This window comes from Balaenoptera borealis (assembly GCF_965194805.1).
Source record: "Balaenoptera borealis genome assembly, chromosome: 5".
Classification (NCBI taxonomy): Eukaryota; Metazoa; Chordata; class Mammalia; order Artiodactyla; family Balaenopteridae; genus Balaenoptera; species Balaenoptera borealis.
Window position 1 is genome coordinate 25,020,895 of NC_138862.1, and position 18,032 is coordinate 25,038,926.

General features: G+C 34.8%; 1 long non-coding RNA gene across 1 annotated transcript in view; it reads right to left on the reverse strand.

Moving 5' to 3' along the window:
- LOC309628728 overlaps positions 1-18,032 on the reverse strand; it is a 339,485-nt gene that overhangs the window by 29,108 nt on the left and 292,345 nt on the right. The gene's annotated exons all lie outside the window — the stretch shown is intronic.

The window sequence follows — 18,032 nt, forward strand, 5'->3', positions numbered from 1 at the left end:
AATAATAAATCACTTTTACCAGATGGTATTCCATCTGACTGTCGTCAGTAATGGGCACCTTTGGTGGCACTGAAGATGGCAGACCTGTTTTATTATAATGCTGTATTTGGACATTTGCCAAAGAGAGTAAAAGAAACAAGTCAGCAGCTTGTAAACATAGTCATGGTAGTCATCCACATTTTCTATTTCAAGTCTTAAAATGCAATTTTTCCCATGTGGAACTGGGCAAAAGAGAAACTCACACAGATTTGCAGAATTTAAATTACTTAAACCCACAAATCTAATTCCCTATTCAAGAATTTACTTGCATCTTTATTGCAATAGGGATATATTCCCAAATAAGAATTATAAAATCATACACCATTAGAAATGTAAGTGCACATCAGGGTACCAAAAATTAACTTATAATTTTTTTTTTTTAATTTTATTTATTTATTTATTTTTGGTTGTGTTGGGTCTTTGTTTCTGTGCGAGGGCTTTCTCTAGTTGCGACAAGCGGGGGCCACTCTTCATCGCGGTGCACGGGCCTCTCACTATCGCAGCCTCTCCCGCTGCGGAGCACGGGCTCCAGACGCGCAGGCTCAGCAATTGCGGCTCACGGTCCCAGCCGCTCCGCGGCATGTGGGATCCTCCCGGAGCAGGGCCCGAACCCGTGTCCCCCGCATTAGCAGGCGGACTCCCAACCACTGCGCCACCAGGGAAGCCCTTAACTTATAATTAAATATGTTAATTATAAGTTTAATTTATTTCATTCATTTAATTTAATTTATTTAGTTTCAGTTTAATTTATTCTACTTTTCTACTTTAAACTTTTATTTTTTTAAATTCTCTTCATGAAGACCGCTGAGGATTTAGAGTTGCTCCTAAAAATATCCTTATGCAGTTTTTGAAATAAAGATATATTTTTCTTATAAGAGATCACCTTTTTCAGTGTCAGATCACATTGGGAGAAAAATAAAAGACATTTTCATTGTTATCCATTAAAATGCTGTAGTTGCAGAGAAATAATAACAACAGAGGAATGAAGTAGAAAGGCAACTAGCAATAAAACACAGCAGGGAATTTTCCTTTACATGTTTGATAGTTTGTAATTTGCTAGCCTACAAAACTCTGCTCTGACTTATAACAGAAGCCATGGCTAAGTAAAGTTGGGAAAGTATTCAATTCTTTTTCAGTTTTAATTAACCAATAATCTAAATTATTTGAATGTCGTTCTTGAATATTTTATCTAGCCCTGCACTTCTTAGTAGGCAAAGCAAAACTCCTTACTAAACTTTCCTCCTCTTAAGAACTAAAGTTAATATTTAATAAGTAACAGTATTGCCAGGTAGCTCCAGAATGACACAAATGAAGCTTGCTCTTCATGATTTGAAAAGATTTAAAACTGGTTTTTCAGGAGGAGAATCAGAGAATGGATTAAAACTATTTAAATGGTTGTAGGAATGGTAGGTTTTCTATGTGCTGAAATCAAAGCGATTGGTAGAAGTTCTTCATACCCAAGAACTGGGGGTTGGATGTGACCTCAGAGCAACCAGCATCCTGATGTCTTGAGCCAATTGAGTAAACAAAGCTCAACTGAGTATCTTGAACAGTGGAGATCCAAGCTCACTGAGTCATTTGTCAACATTTGTACCACAGAAATAGCTCAAAGACAAAGGAATTTTTTATATGGAAATAACTGGGTTTACATATTTTAAAAAATATATTACTGTACTTTTATTTCTCATCCTTCTGTATATACTGATTTCTGTTTTTCCTGAGACATTCATCTACTTCAGGAAAGATTACAATTGAGAGAACAAAAATGCAAAGCAAAAAAAGAAAATGCAAAGCAAAAGAGTCAGAACAAGAAGATGATCTTGAATTTGAAGTGATATTAAGAGAAGTTTTTTTCAGGTTCTTTTATGCTCTCATTAACATACCAAGAACTAGGCCTGGCATACTTCATAGCATTTTTACAATGGAGTTTAGAGTAAAGATAAAGCAAGATATGATAAAAGGGAATTTCCTTCTCTGCAGAAACAGGAAAGGTCCACCCACACAGCAACCAGGGGAAAACAGAAAAGGAAGCGATAGCTTGGATTAGTCAAAGACAAGGTCCTCAGCCACCCTCTTCATCAGTGAATGATTCATGTTCTAAAGCCTGAAACTTGAAAAATGAGAAACTTGAAGGATAAGAAGCCTCCAAATATACATGGAGATGATGTAAGTACTTTATTTCTAAAGGTCTGCTGAAAATGATTTCAGCGCCTACGTACTCAATTCTTTCAAGGATAGTACCTACACTGTATGCCTTAGGACATTAGTGTTTAATTATATCTCATAACCTGGTTGAGAAAGGGTTGATCTAGAAGAACCTATTTATTTTAAATGTCATCAAGTGCAACTTGGCAGGAAAGAGCTAGGACAGGGTTAGCACAGGGAAGTGTGCAGAGGAAGAATCTCATTTCCTGTGTCCCATTTATGGCAGACAAAACTCTGAGTTTCCTCAGTTCAGGGGAGAGAAACCGAGGCACTAACTGAACCAGAAAAGGCCCATATAACATGTTGATTAATAAATACAGCTTTATATAAGAGAGGAAAAGTAAAACCTTGGTTTTCAATTGGAATAAGTGAAGGTAGAGGACTTAGAATTGCTACAGTTCCTTAAGGATATAGTTTATATTACATGGGTAGATTATCATAGTTCTTTCTCAGATCTATTTTAGACTGAGTTTTTAAATAGTTAAGAGAATTCGATTGTTGTTCTGTGTTATCGGAATGAGGCGTATGCTACAATTGATTCAGAATCAGTGGACCGTGTTTCTCCAATGCCTTATTCTGAGGGAAATCCCACATAAAAGTATATAAATAATTAATTATATATTTGAAATAAAAAAGGAAAAAAAGAGAGAGAAAAAGAAAGAATATGTTAGTAGATATTAGAAATGTTTAAAAAGCTTAATTTTGATGGATACATCTCTTACCATTTTTGATTATGATTATCTGAAAATGCATTTTTTTTACTTCCTGATAAGATTATGAGTTGAGGACAGATATATTATTCTGTTACTTCAACTGATCATAATTGAAATAACCATAGAATTATAAAAATAGAGGCAGGCATGCATTACCATTGTAAAATAGGAAGAAAGGATGCCTTCCACATGTGAAAAATTCTGGAAGACAGTGAAGGTCAACTTACAACTCCTGAGAAAATGACATAAAGTTATCAGAAATAAGTAAAACAGATCACAGTGGTAGAAGTCAATTAACACCTCCGCTTTGTAAAGGTGAAACCTGGAGGAGATTGCAGTCCTGTTGCTTCTATTCCAGTTAGCCACAACCTTTGAAAGGACTTCTGCCAAGTAGCCCCAGGATAAAGTAGCTAAGGGAGTGGAGAGTCAGGCTTGAGGCAGGCTCTTTTGCTTGATTACAGAGGTTAAGAGCTCAGAAAATAGACTCAATGATCTTTTTCTTAAGTCACAGGGAAAATATCTTTGCAACATTTTTTTTTCTGCCCAGATGTTGCACTTTGTAAATGAGGAAGAAGAAACAGCCCTAGTTTTCAGTGGAAGGGAAGGGAAGGGAAGGGAAGGGAAAGAAAGAGAAGGGAAGGACACTGTCTTGCCAAAATTAAAAGAACAAAAGAGTAACACTGCACTCATGTCTTTTTTTTTTTTTTAACATCTTTACTGAAGTATAATTGCTTTACATTGTTGTGTTACTTTCTGCTGTATAACAAAGTGAATCAGCTATATGTATGCGTATATCTCCATATCCCCTCCCACTTGCTTCTCCCTCCCACCCTCCCTATCCCACCCCTCTAGGTGGTCACAAAGCACCGAGCTGATCTCCCTGTGCTATGCGGCTGCTTCCCACTAGCTATCTATTTTACATTTGGTAGTGTATATATGTCCTTGTCACTCTTGCACTTCGTTCCAGCTTACCCTTCCCTCTTCCTGTGTCCTCAAGTTCATTTTCTACATCTGCATCTTTATTCCTGTCTTGCCCCTAGGTTCTTCATAACCTTTTTTTTTTTTTTTTTAGATTCCATATATATGTGTTAGCATACAGTATTTGTTTTTCTCCTTCTGACTTACTTTACTCTGTATGACAGATTCTAGGTCCATCCAGCTCACTACAAATAACTCTACTTCATTTCTTTTTATGGCTGAGTAATATTCCATTGTATATATGTGCCACATCTTTATCCATTCATCTGTAGACAGACACTGTGCTTGCTTCCATGTCCTGGCTATTGTAAATAGTGCTGCAATAAACATTGTGGTACATGTCTCTTTTTGAAATATGGTTTTCTCAGAGTATGTGCCCCATAGTGGTATTGCTGGGTCTTATGGTAGTTCTATTTTTAGTTTTTTTAAGATCCTTTACTCATTGGATTCTGCCATTTCCCCAGTTTCTGTGGAAATGAACATTCTAATATTCAGCAGAATGTTAGACAACATTGCACCGGATAGCAGCCTAACCTGTGCTTGTCCTCCTGAATATCATCTAATATCTGCTTTATCACACACTCTTTACTCCCTTACCTTTGGAAAAGAAATTCATCATAAGCTTGAATGTAACCAGTGAATAAATGGCCAGGAGTTGTTTTAAGCATCTGACTTCCTGTTTGGCTAGACCTTTTCAAACTAAATCAAAGAAAGAAAGAAAGAAGTTGGTCTTTCACTTAAAAAAAAATAGGTAAGCTATTTTCATTTTATGGAACTGTGGCAGAACTGCAGGATCTTTAGACATTTCAAGACCCCCAAGTATTAAATACCCATAGCACCCACTCACCCCATGATTGTGAGGATCAAATTTTCCATGGCCTAGAATGACTATCAGAATTGTTTATCTCTAAGACTGTTGGTTAGTTGTCACTCTCTTTCAGAATCTGGTTTAATTTCCTTGGCTACTATCTGGAGGAATGTTTACATAGCAGAGACAGATAAGGTAGTTATTGGGGAGGACATGCCCTTCTACAAAGTCAGCAGCCATAACTGGAACTTTAACCTCATTATTGACTTCATTGGGTTGTATTAAAATACCTGTTTTTTCCTCAAATACAAATTTATATTTTCAAATTGAAAACTTAAAGGAATGCAATTGAAAATGAAATAATAACAATAATAATATCATCTTACGTTGTCCCCACTATCCCTCTTCTCTGAGACGTATTGATCAGAGGTCTATATATTATTTTTTGTATTAGTTTTGTTTATATGACCCTTTGTTTATATGACCATGTTTTAAGATGAAATATTGATTCTAGAAACAACAGTCTTTTTAAATGTTCTTTCTTATTAGAACATGCTTTTGTCACATAGTCTGATTACTATTTTAGAGAGTTTTATATTCACCACCTATTATATACTGAACATTTGAGTCCCCCCAAAATGTATATTTGTAGCCCTAATCCCCAGTGTGATGGTATTAGAGATGGGACCCTTAAGATATATTTAGGTTTAGATGAGGTCATGAGGATAGAGCCTTCATGTTAGAATTAGTACCTTTTTAAAGACGTAGAGATACTGGTGCCTCCTCTTTCTGCCATGTAAAGATATCTCTAGAAAACAGCTTACAAGCCAGGAAGAGAGTCCTCGCTGAGAACCCAATCTGCCCACAAATTTATCTTGGACTTCCAACCTCCAGAACTGTGAGAAATAAATTCCCATTGTTTAAGCCACTCAGTCTATGGTTATTTTGTTATAGCAGCTGAAGCTAAGATACCACCATTTTGTCTGCTGTGTTATTGCTCCCATTATTTTCTTATTAGTTCTATTGTTAATTTGCTAAAGATTTAATTTCATTTTTGTTTGTATATAGAACTCATTTTTAGTAGAAAAACCTATAGAAAAAAGCAGGTGATACAGAATGTCCAGATAATTTTACACAGTGACAACACTATAGGTCAGTTTAAGATTTAAGTGGGCATATCCATCAAAATAGGTATTAATTGTCTTTAAGACCAAAGACTAGGTTTTATTTATACAAAATGAGAGAAATTGAGAGTATTTTTCAAAACAGCTCTGTTTAGATTTGTCAGCTGGTACAAGGTAGGATAGATGTTTGGAATCACTTAAATCTGTTAAGATAATACAAAAAATTGTAAAACATGAAAATTATTTAATTGTGTAATTTTCATTTTGATGATATTTGCTTTAAGCTGACTTCAAGTAGATAAAATAGATAAGTTGCTTCAGGTTGGAGGGTAAAACTTCATGATTGTTGGGCCAAATTTTACAGATGCCTATTATCTATACTGTTGGAGAAAGATTTGAGCCTTGGTTCTTCTTTTCCCTTCTGTTTTCTACTTTTCACCTATTGCTTTGACTCTGTTAAACAGAGAAGACATTTTTTAAATGACAAAATTTAAAAGTCCATGACATTATTTCTTTTTAATAATTATATAATGTTTATGCAGCAATTTATATGCAGTTATAAAATATAAATATAATGTAAAATATATTTTATAAATACATTTATAAAATAATATAAAATATAAAAAACGCAACAGTTTTACTAAACTGTTTACTATTTACTAGTCAAAGGAAATAAATTATATCTTAAATGGGTTAGTCTGTGGTATTAATATACCTGCTTCTTAAATTAAAAGTTTAACGTAGTTTTAAATGGTTTATATTCATAAGTTATTCAAGTCCATTTCTCTAGACAGTGCATTAAAACATGCTAAATTTACATGTCTGTTTCACCTTCAGTAGCTGTACCGATAGCCGTACCTCCCAAAAATATGATTTCATTTCACCAGATTTTAGGTATGGAGAGAGAGAATAGAGAAGAGATATTAAATGGGAAGTGGTTCAGTTTTGAAATAAGAAAATAAATGTACCAGTCATGGGTACTGGGTCCCAAGCTGTACCTAATTTGCTTAAGGAGTAAACAACCAATGTGAAATGTTGTACAAAGTTCATACCCATTATTCATTTCTGGAGAAATATATTGTATTAACTTGCTAGAGATGCCATAACAAATACCACAGATGGGGTGGCCTAAATAGCAGAAATTAATATTCTCACAATTCTGGAGACTAGAAGTCGAGAACAAGATGTTGACAGGGTTGATTTCATTCTGAAGCCTCTCTCCTTGTCTTGTAGATAGCTGTCTTTTCCCTTTGTCTTCACATGGTCTTTCCTCTGTGTGTGTTTGTGTCCTCTCCAGTTCTTATAAGGACATGAATCATATTGGATTAAGGCCCACTCATATGATCTCACTTTACTTTAATCACCTCTTTAAAGGTCCTACCTCCAAATACAATCATATTTTGAGGCACCAAAGGTTCAGACTTCAATGTACAAATTTGCAGGGGGACACAACTCAGTCAATGACATTGGTTTTCTAGTGACAGTGGGCCAATACATTAAATAGCACTCATTATTGAATAGACACTGAAATCACTGCTACTTAAAATGGGTTTTATTTTCAGTGAGAGAGGATTTGAGAAGTTGTTTCAGTCAGGATTTAGCACAGGAAACTGAAATCATACAAAGATTTTAAGGGATGCATTAGGGGGATTCAGTACTCAAACTGGAAGTGGGCATCAAAGTCAAGGTTATCAATGGAGGTTTCTAATGAAATGTATTAGGTACACTCCACTAGAAAGTGCTACATTCCCAATTCTCTTTGAGACAGGTTCTCTCTACTTTGGGCCTTCAATGTTGCTGCTATGGGACAGTATTCTTCAGTTCCTAGAATCCCTATTGTGGACAGTTTTTATATTTGATCTTTTTCTTGAAGGTCTTTCTAATTTTGAGAATGTTCTTCTAAGAAAGACTTGAGATGAGAATTAGTTTTATTTTTCTACCCAGAAAGTCCTGGTCCTTGAAGGATGTTCATAAAACCCTTATGATACCTTCTGTGTAGCTGAAAGCTTCAATGAAGCACTGCCTTAAATCTTTCTAGGTTCTTAACAGAATGTCTTACAGTGATATCCTTAGGATTTTTACACTAAGACCCTGAAGTGCCATAAAATTTATATTTGCCTTGAGGACCCCCTCTCCCTTTTTTCTTTGAATGTTTTTTTCTATGTAGAGAGAATAGAGAATAAGACTGTTTTAGTTTTGATCCCCCTAAGTCTTGAGTTGGAAATATTTCCTCCGTATTTTTCTTGAAAAGTGAAGTTTCTTTTTTAGGTTATATTTATCTTCTTGTGTTTTATCCTAGGAAGCATGAAGAAACCAATTTGTACTTTCTATATTCTGCTTAGAAGTATACCCATGCAAATCCATGACTTTGTTAGGTATGCTATTTTCTGTATTACCACAAGCAATCATTTTGCCAAGCTTCTGGCCATTATGTAACAAAGGTTTCCTTTTTTCCAGCCTCCAGTAACATTTCTTTAGTGTCCTTCAAACTCTCATTGTTTTCTCAGGCTGTTTCCAAGCTTTTAGTACTAACTTCCTCAAGACCTTTATGCCTGTGCCAGCTACACAGTCCCAAAGCCAATGCTACATGACAGGTTTTTGTTACAATATCACACCAGTTCCAGCACTAAATTCTATTTTGGTCCATCTGTGCTCCAGGATGGCTGTGGCCTTTGCCCAAATGCCTCCACAGGCTGGGGGCTGAGATAGTTGAACACTACCCTGTACCTGTTTCTGCTCTCCATAAAGCATGGCTAGTTGCGCTTCCTCACAGTATGGCAAGGGAGTCAGCTTTCTACTATGACTTGTGCTTCAAAAGGAATGTAACAGAAACTCGCAGTCCTCTTAAAGGGTAGACTCAAAACAGTTTGAAATCACTTTTGCCACGTTGGTTGAAGAAGCCACAGATCATCCCAGATTCAAGTGGAAAAAATACAAGCTGTGCCATTTGGTATGAGATTTGTCAAAGAATTTAATCCGCTATTTATGGTGGCTCAGATGCATAGATGAGAAAGCTCTTGTTTCAGTTATCACCTTTACCAATACAGCCACTTGACAGCCATCAGCATGGAATATTAAGTCTGGCTACTGTGGAGAATGGGAATAATTAAGAAGTCTAAGACAGCTCCTGAGTGTCCGTCATAGGTAAGGGATTAAATGACATTTATTGGCATTTATGGGATACTTGGGAGAAGGAATTTTAATTTTACAGATAAACTGAAACACCACAAAAAAAAAAAGGAAAAACCCCGCCAGGTTTATGTGCACTCAATATATAATTGAGTATGTGTGACCAATCAACTTCTCAGGAAAATAAGAGCAAATTACTTTCAATCATCTCATTTATGGAATTTACTCTACATTTTCCAATATCATTCATTTGGCAAATATTCATCAGCTGTCTACTCCCAAGAAGATACTTCTATTCCATGTGTTGGAAATATGTCAGTAACCAAAAAAGAGCCAGTTCCTACCCTTGTGGATTCTGTTCTAAAAAGAGAAACAGATAATAAGCAAATGGTGAGAAATACCATAAAGAAAAATGAAACAGAGTACAGGGCAAAAAGAATGACATGAGGTAAGTGGGAGTTGAGGAGACATTATTTTAAATAGGTTGGGAAGAAAAGCTGACTTTCTTCCTATTTAACATCACATGAAGCAACCAATCAAGTCAACTTTTCTTTTTTTATTTAAGAGTTATTTAAGAGTTCTGTAGACAGAGTTAAATCTAGAAACTTTGTCAGGAATTTGTTATTTTCTAATACTAGAAGGATACTCTAAACTGGAGAAAACTTTTAATTGAAAAAAGTTGTATGAATCACATATAGAAGTTACTTTTCTTTTCCTCCGTAAAAAAAGCAAAAACCTTATTTAGAAACAAAAACATTATTACCTCTTCAACTCAAGCTTTAAGCCAGGATCTAGTTATATTTTTTTCTCCCTATTTCACAGAAAATACAATCCTTTTAAATAATGATTATAGCTTAAGTCATTATACTTCTCAGTTTCAAACTTTCAGTAAAATGCATTGTTTTACTCCCTAACTCCACAGTATGCTGGTACAGATGACTCTCATTAAAGGCATAGAAAAAGGAAGCAGGGCTGTACTTTCAGGAATGTGATAGGACATTTATAAAATAAATTATATGTGAGGAAATATTGTCCCTGTATATATTTAGTGATGTATTAATAAAGTGTCAGTTGTTGTTCTTGAAAGAAGTATTTCAAAGAGAGTATAGGTGTTAAAAACTCAAAGAAAGAAAAGAATACATACGCAGTGACTCAGTTTTTAATTTCTTTGTGTGTATGCACATACGCACTTGCGTTAGAGAATATAATATTTCAGGTATTTGAGGGAATTTGAAAAATAAAATACTATTTGTATTAGTTTCCCCCTGCTGATGTAACAGATTACCACAAACTTAGTGACTTAAAGCAACCTAAGTCAATTTTCTTTCAGTTTTGGAGGTCAGAAGTCCAAAATCAGTCTCAGTGGGGTCAAATCAAGAGCTCAACTACTTTCCTTTTTGAGGCTCTAGGCGATAATCCCTTTCCCACCTTTTTCCAGCTTCTAGAGGCAGCTGACATTCCTTAGCTCATGGTCCCTTCCAGCATTTGCATCACTCTGACCTCTGCTTTTGTCATCATATCTCCATCTCTAACTGTGACGTTCCTGCCTCTTTTTTATAGGGATCCTTATGATTACATTGGTAACCATATGATTACAGATAACCAGGCTAATCTCCCCATCTCAAGATCCTTAAAGTAATCGCATCAACAAAGTTCCTTTTGTTATGTAAGGTAACTTATTCACAGGTCCTGGGGATTCCAACACGGATATCTTTAAGAGGCCATTGTTCAGCCTACCACGTAATACTATTAATGCAAATTCAGATGTTTCCTTCCAAGTATTTCTGCTGGTTACTAGAAATATTAAAAGTATAACTACATGTTTAAATGTGGATATTTTGTGCAATTGTAGCTTACGTGTTTTGCAAATGGCTATATATTGCATGTAAATAAGAGATGGCATTACTTTTACCTAACTGTTAAGAGAGCAGTAAGATTTTTCAATTACTGTTTGAAGTGGTTCAGAAAGGGAAAATAAGCCATTAGGTTTTTTCCCAAGGCATTCACCACTGGCAGTACATTAAGACATCCTATGGGAAATGTTTACTTTTATATACAGTACTGACTCTCAAGTGACAATACTTATGCTAGAATTCAAAATCAAATATAGTTCCTCAAATTCACTCCTTATTTGAAATAAGAAAAACAGATTATTCTTCTCTTCCTACTAATGATAAATTGGTTATGAAAAATCACATTTTCAAAAGGAACAAAATTTAATCAAAATAATTATGGCTCACTGGAATATAAAGCATATTTAATTGTACAGTCACAAATATAACAGTGTTATATTTTATTTTGAAATCAAGATAGACTAAAAGTTTCATTCATTTTATAACTTTCCCTGAAAGACTTTGAAACATAAAAATGAAGGGAGAAACTAACAGTCTCTGCTGAAACTATAATTCTAGTCTTGTCAGTCCCACCTCAGGTACCATTATTTGTAAGGCTATATTTATGCAGATACTGTTTTAGTAAGTCCAGGCGCTATGACAAAATACCATAGATTGGGTGGCTTCAACAACAAATATTTATTTCTCACAGTTCTGGAGGCTGGGAAGTGTAAGATCAAGGTGCAATCAGATATGGCATCTGCCTGGTTTGCAGTCTGCTGTCTTCTTGATGCATCCTCACAGGGTGGAAAGTTGATAGAGTGATCGTCTCTCTTGTGTCTCTTCCTTTTTAAATAAGATGCCTTTAATTAATTAATTAATTATTTTCCTGGCCATGCCACATGGCATGCGGGACCTTAGTTCCCCGACCAGGGATCAAACCCATGTCCCCTGCATTGGAAGCACAGAGTCTTAACCGCTGGACTACCAGGGAAGTCCCTTGTGTCTCTTCTTATACAGGAGCTAATCCCATTCGTAAGGGCTGCACCCACCTGGCCTAATTACCTCCCAAAGACCCCATCTCCAGATCTCATTGGGGATTTAGACTTCATCATATGAATTTTGGGAGGTCACGAACATTAAGTCCACAGCAGATACTGTTTTCAAGAACTTTACATCTAACTGGGAAGAGGAAAACAACCTGAAATCATTGAAGACTTTGTAATATTAATTTGAATCACAGGTTAGGCTATATTATATTTATTTTTTGATAAGCCAAAAACAGTTGAATGTAGACAACTTCCTAAAATTTACCTGAATGCAATAGGAGGAAAAAAAAGAGATGTGAGCAAAGCATCCCAGGTAAATTAGAATATAATTTCCCAGTTCCCTACTGAACTCCTTCTCCTATTTTTCACAAAATCTATTGCAAATCTTCCTGATAATATAAAGCCCAATAATGAAAACAGTACAATACTCCCTAAAGAATCAAGGAATCATAAACACTGCTAGGGAAATTGATAATTTTTTTATGAAAGAAAATCAAGTTGTATATTTCACAAGTTATATGTTACACAACATATTTTTCTTCCAAATGGATCAAAGGGCAAATGTAAAAAAATTTTGAATAAAACATAAAAAATAGGAATGTTTTCTCCATTTACAAAAAAAATGGAAAAACTTAGATTAAAAAATCTACATATGTAACTACATAAAAACATACATTAAAAACATCATAAGCAGTATTAAAAGAAAAATAGCATATAATGTGCTAAAACATGGCCAACAAAAGTTAATAAAATTAATCCTTAAAATCTTGTGAATATCAATAAGGAAATACTAATAATCATAAATAAATGAAACATCTTATATCCATTGAGTAACAAGTTAGTGTCTAAGTGTGTTTTTTTCAAGTTGGCAGAAGTCATTAATGGATAACACACATTAAAATGCAAATAACTGACCATAAGAAAAGAATTCTTGGTAATAAATGAAATGCAAATTAAAACATGAATATATAAAGATTTTTTAAATCTTCAATGAATAACATTGTTTTATTTAACTTTCATAAAGTTTACATTGTAGGAAGAAGGTGAGAAGCAACTTTGCTCATAGTAAAACTGTGACGTTCCTAATAGAATATCAACCCTGTTTCTGACAGTATGTACTCAAGATCACACCACAGCTGCAAAATAGTAACCAATCCTTTCTCCACAGTTATTGCTGATTTCTTACTAAGGACATCTTTATTCTGCCCACTTCCTTAACAAAAATAACTAAGACAGTCAACTGGTGAGCTGTTCCCCCTTCTTGACAGCATTTAAAATAGCCCTTATGTCCTTGATTATTTCCTAGAACCACTCAACTCATATGCAAACTCTACAAAGGCCCTCTCTTTATTAATCTTTTTCAGAGACGCCACAGGGTTCCTCTGCAAGCTAAATGTATTTAATTTAGTTCAACTGCAAGAGTGTTCCAATGGCTTTGCCTGGTGGGCTTCTGTATTAGGTGTTCTTTATTTTTCATGAGATGAATATTTACCACCTTTACATTATGTAAATATTCAGGAAGGGAAGGGAATGGGATAAAACTTTAAGGATTTAAATCTATCTGTTTTTTTCTTGTTAAATTAAATAGTATATATCTGAAGTAATTAAGGCAAAAAATCATTGTCGAACATGCGAGATCTGGATGATGGAGCTAATAGAGTTTGTCAGTGTTCTTTATACTTTTCAATAGTTTTGAATTAATCCTTAATATACTGGTAACGGGCAATATGCTTTATGCCACTTTACCTGTAAACTTAAAAACAGTTTATTTCGAGAAAGAAAGGAGGTGCCTATACCAAAATAGCTATTTTTTAGTTGTCTGGTGATTACCTGGGTCAAAATTTCACCCCATAAGGGAAATTATAGCTAGTTGTTAACTGGCAGAACACTTTAGATCCTCACTCTTAAGAGTGAATTTGAGATCCACATAAACTTGCATAAATGGCAGAGTAAGGCAAAGCTGAGAACTGTATTAAAAGAACATAGAGACATCAATACTAAGACCATGCCTGGCACATAGCAAGCATGTAGGAAATACTTCAGAGAAAGACTTGAAGGAATAGAAAAAGAGACATTATTAGAAAGGAGAGAGAGTGACTGATTAGGTGATGCATGCTGATAGAGCAGTATCATTTGGAGGTGTTGCTGAGAAAACAGCAAAGCAAGTCCATCCAAAGAGCACCAGTGGATTCAGTATACAGTGAAGAGACAGAGTTTTTCTATGTTAAATGAGGATCCATTTTTCCATGATGGCTTATTTTGCCACCCTTATGATTGTTTCAGTTTTCATTATTTTCCTTGAGATTCCCCCCCAAACCATCCCTCTTTAATTTTTGATATGAACTGCATCATTCTTATTTCTTTGTTCATTGCAAGAGCCTCAATACCCCAATGTGGTAAGATAAGCATGCCTGCAACGTTGATATGAGTTTGAATTAGTGCAATCTTTCTAAAAAGTTGATTAGCCGATTGTAAGTCCATTTCAAGATAATAGAAGAATACCAAATATGGGCCAAGAATTATGTACAGGCATATGATATGAAGTAATATACATAATAATAAAACATTGTGTATTACCTAAAAATTAAATTTAGGGCACTATTTACAAAACAGCAAAATGCAATATTATAAGTCATTATGTATGTCATATTCATCTATAACTATTTTAGATTGTTGAGAATAGAATAGCCATATTAAAGTGTTGGGATTATAGATTATATTATTTCTTCATGTGTTTTCTGTATTTTGTAATTATGCTACAGTGAATAACATTTTATTTATAGCATTATCAATGCATTTTAAAAAGTTATTTATTATTATGGGCTGAATTTTGCTCCCCCAAAATTCATATAGTGAAGCCCTAACCACCAGTTCTTTAGAATGTAACTGTATTTGGAGATAAGGCCCTTAAAGGGATAGTTAAAATGAAGCATTAGGGTGGGCCCTAATCCGATCTGACTGCTGTCCTAATAAGAAGAGAACATTAATTAGGACATACAAAGAGAGACAGTAAGGATAAGTGTGAACAGAGTAAAGACCACATGAGGATGCAGAGTGAAGGTGGATGACTACAAGCCAATGAGAGAGGCCTCAGGAGAAACCAACCCTGCTGCCACCTCCAGAACTATGAGAAAATATACTTCTGTTGTTTATGCCACCCACTCTGCGGTACTTTGTTATGACAGCCTAGCAAACTAGTACACGTGCGAACCTTTATTAACACGAAAAACATTCATATATTAAAATATAGATCAAAATAAATATATACATATTTATTAAGCACACACAAACATGTATAGTTAAAGAAATATAATACAGCCAACATAACGCAGCAGGAAACAAATGAAAATTTCTCTGAAAATTTTTTGGGTCACTGAAAGAAACTAGTAAATTAAGGTGCAGATATTTTGACTAATTTGTTAAGGAAAACCAAATTCATTTCCCACATGATACTTAAACCTTAGTTTTAAAGGTTTTTTTTTTAAATAAATTTAGAGTAAATCTATTTTATTTATCTTTCATCAGCATTTATGCTGCTTTTAGATTTTGAGCATGCTTTACTTTTCTTTTACCTTTGTCTTCATCACATAGATTTCAGATAATTCATTTTGAATATTAATGCTAAATATTTGGTGGGGAAAAATCAGTTCTGTGAAGCACTAACTTATTTAATTTAACAAATTTACTCAATATGTGGTTGAATTATAACTTCCTGTAGGACAGTGCAAAAAATAATATCTTAGAAAAACTTAATTTAAATATTTATTATATACTTAATTATACAATCAAAATATAAATATTACTGAAATACAAGTTTCAAAAAATAAAGATGAAAACAATTTTCTTCTTACTATCATCTTTGTTGCCAGTCCCCATACCTGCTGTACCTACCCTGTTGTTTGGGTATGAATCCTTCATGTACATTTTCTAGACATCTGCTTACATAAATCATGTATGTCCAGGAAGGCATCGTATTTTTCTTTTTCCCAATCCCAATCCAGTCTCTGTATTGGAAGACCCACTTTAAAGAAGATCCTGAAAACTTTATGACTATCTCAATCTTGACGTGCCCCTTCCAACACCATACTAAGAATCTGTGATGGTACTTGGTCTCATTTACTATAGTTAACAATATACTTGGCTTTAACAGGGTTTTTGTGTTTTTCAGGGAAGGGGGGTTCTTTTCAGGGCATCAACAGTCAACAATCTGTATGACCAGTGATATGCAGTGAAAACCTCTTTGCCATCATGGCCTGAGATGTTCACCTCAGAAACACAGACTCCTCAGGTTTTTTAACCTACCGCTCAGGGATTTCCCCAGTCACTGCAGGAAAGTATGTCGTTCTTTTTTTTAATGTTTTGTATTTTGTATACAATTTTTAAAGGTTACTTTCCATTTACAGTTATTACAAAATATTGGTTATATTCCCCATATTGTATGATACATCCTTGAGCCTATCTTACACCCAATAGTTTGCACCTCCCACTCCCCTACCCCGATATTTCCCCTCTGCACCCACTGATAATCACTAGTTTATTCTCTATATCTGTGAGTCTGCTTCTTTTTTGTTTTATTCACTACTTTATTGTATTTTTTAGATTCCATATATAAGTGATACCATACAGTATTTGTCTTTCTCTGTTTAACTTATTTCACTTAGCATAATGCCCTCCAAGTCCATTCATGTTGCTGCATATGGCAAAATTTCATTCTTTTTATGACTGAGTAGTATTCCACTGCGTGTGTGTGCGTGTGCGTGTGCGTGTGTGTGTGTGTGTATGTGTGTATATATATATATATATATATATATATATATATATATATATATACCACATCTTCTTTATCCATTCATCTGTTGATGGACACTTAGGTTGCTTCCATATCTTGGCTATTGTAAATAATGTTGCTATGAACATTGGGGCACATGTATCTTTTCAAATTACAGATTTTGTTTTTTTCGAATACGTACCCAGGAGTGGAAGTGCTGGGTCATATGGTAGTTCTATTTTTAATTTTTGAGAATCCTCCCTACTGTTTTCCACAGTGGCTGCACCAATTTATATTCAAGGGAGTATGTCTTGCATTGGCTCTGGTCTCTAATTTATTTTTGTCAACCTCCTCCAATGTGAAGTTCATTTGTACTTTTAGGAATAAAGAATAGGGTTTTTTTTAGAAATTCTTTGATTATGTAAACAATCGTGAAATTTTTAATTCTTGGTGGAAACCTGCTCATTACTCACAACCCTATATTTTGTTCTTGTCTGTCCTCACTATCTTTGTTGTGAATCTAAAGAACAAGTTCATAGGAAGAGAATAAGTGAAGAAATTTATCTTCAACACAGTTCCAAGGGCCAATGTATCCAGGAAGTCCCCTCATATCAGTATCACTGTAGCATTTTGCTTTGAATCCCATATCAAAACTTGTAAGAACATTCCTTAATCTTGCCTTATTTTGTTGCTGGGAGTCTGGTTCTAGGAGAGATCTCCTCTGTACACTTTCCATCTTCTGGGACTCAGAGATTGTTGTGTTTGGGATTTAAGATAACAGTCCTCTAGTTAGGGATCCCAAGACATGAGGTAATAAACAGAACTTTGAGCCAACTATTGCCAAACTCTCAGAGGTATGATTCAGTATAAGTGTGCATTCCTTGTGGGCTAGACTTGTGCTCACTACATATATTCACATTATAACCCACATTTGTGTGCACCTTTTTCTATACATCATAATTCACAAGGGTAAATTAAGTTCTTAGTGACTACTTTGAGGAATTTCTGATATAAACATTTTTTTCCCATTTGAAGACATTTTAGAACAAAAAGGGAGTCAAACATCCAATTGTTCTTTTATGTGCCTTGGTATGAAGAAAGCTCAAAAATTGCAGATTCCAAAATTACTTTCTTAAAAGATTGTCCAAAACAAATTTTTAAAAATGTGAAAAACTTATGACCTTTATCTCACTATTCCTCTTCTCCCATCTAATGCTCCTTTATTTCCCTCTGCTCCTACTCTTCATTTTGACCTGCTTCCATTCCCTCCTGGGTGCCCAGGAGATTTCTATTGAAGCAAAACCCCAGCAGAACAGGAAAAATCAGTCAGAAATTATAAGGTCTGGTCTCAACTAATAGCCTTTGTGAAAGACTTTCTAAAGCCTAA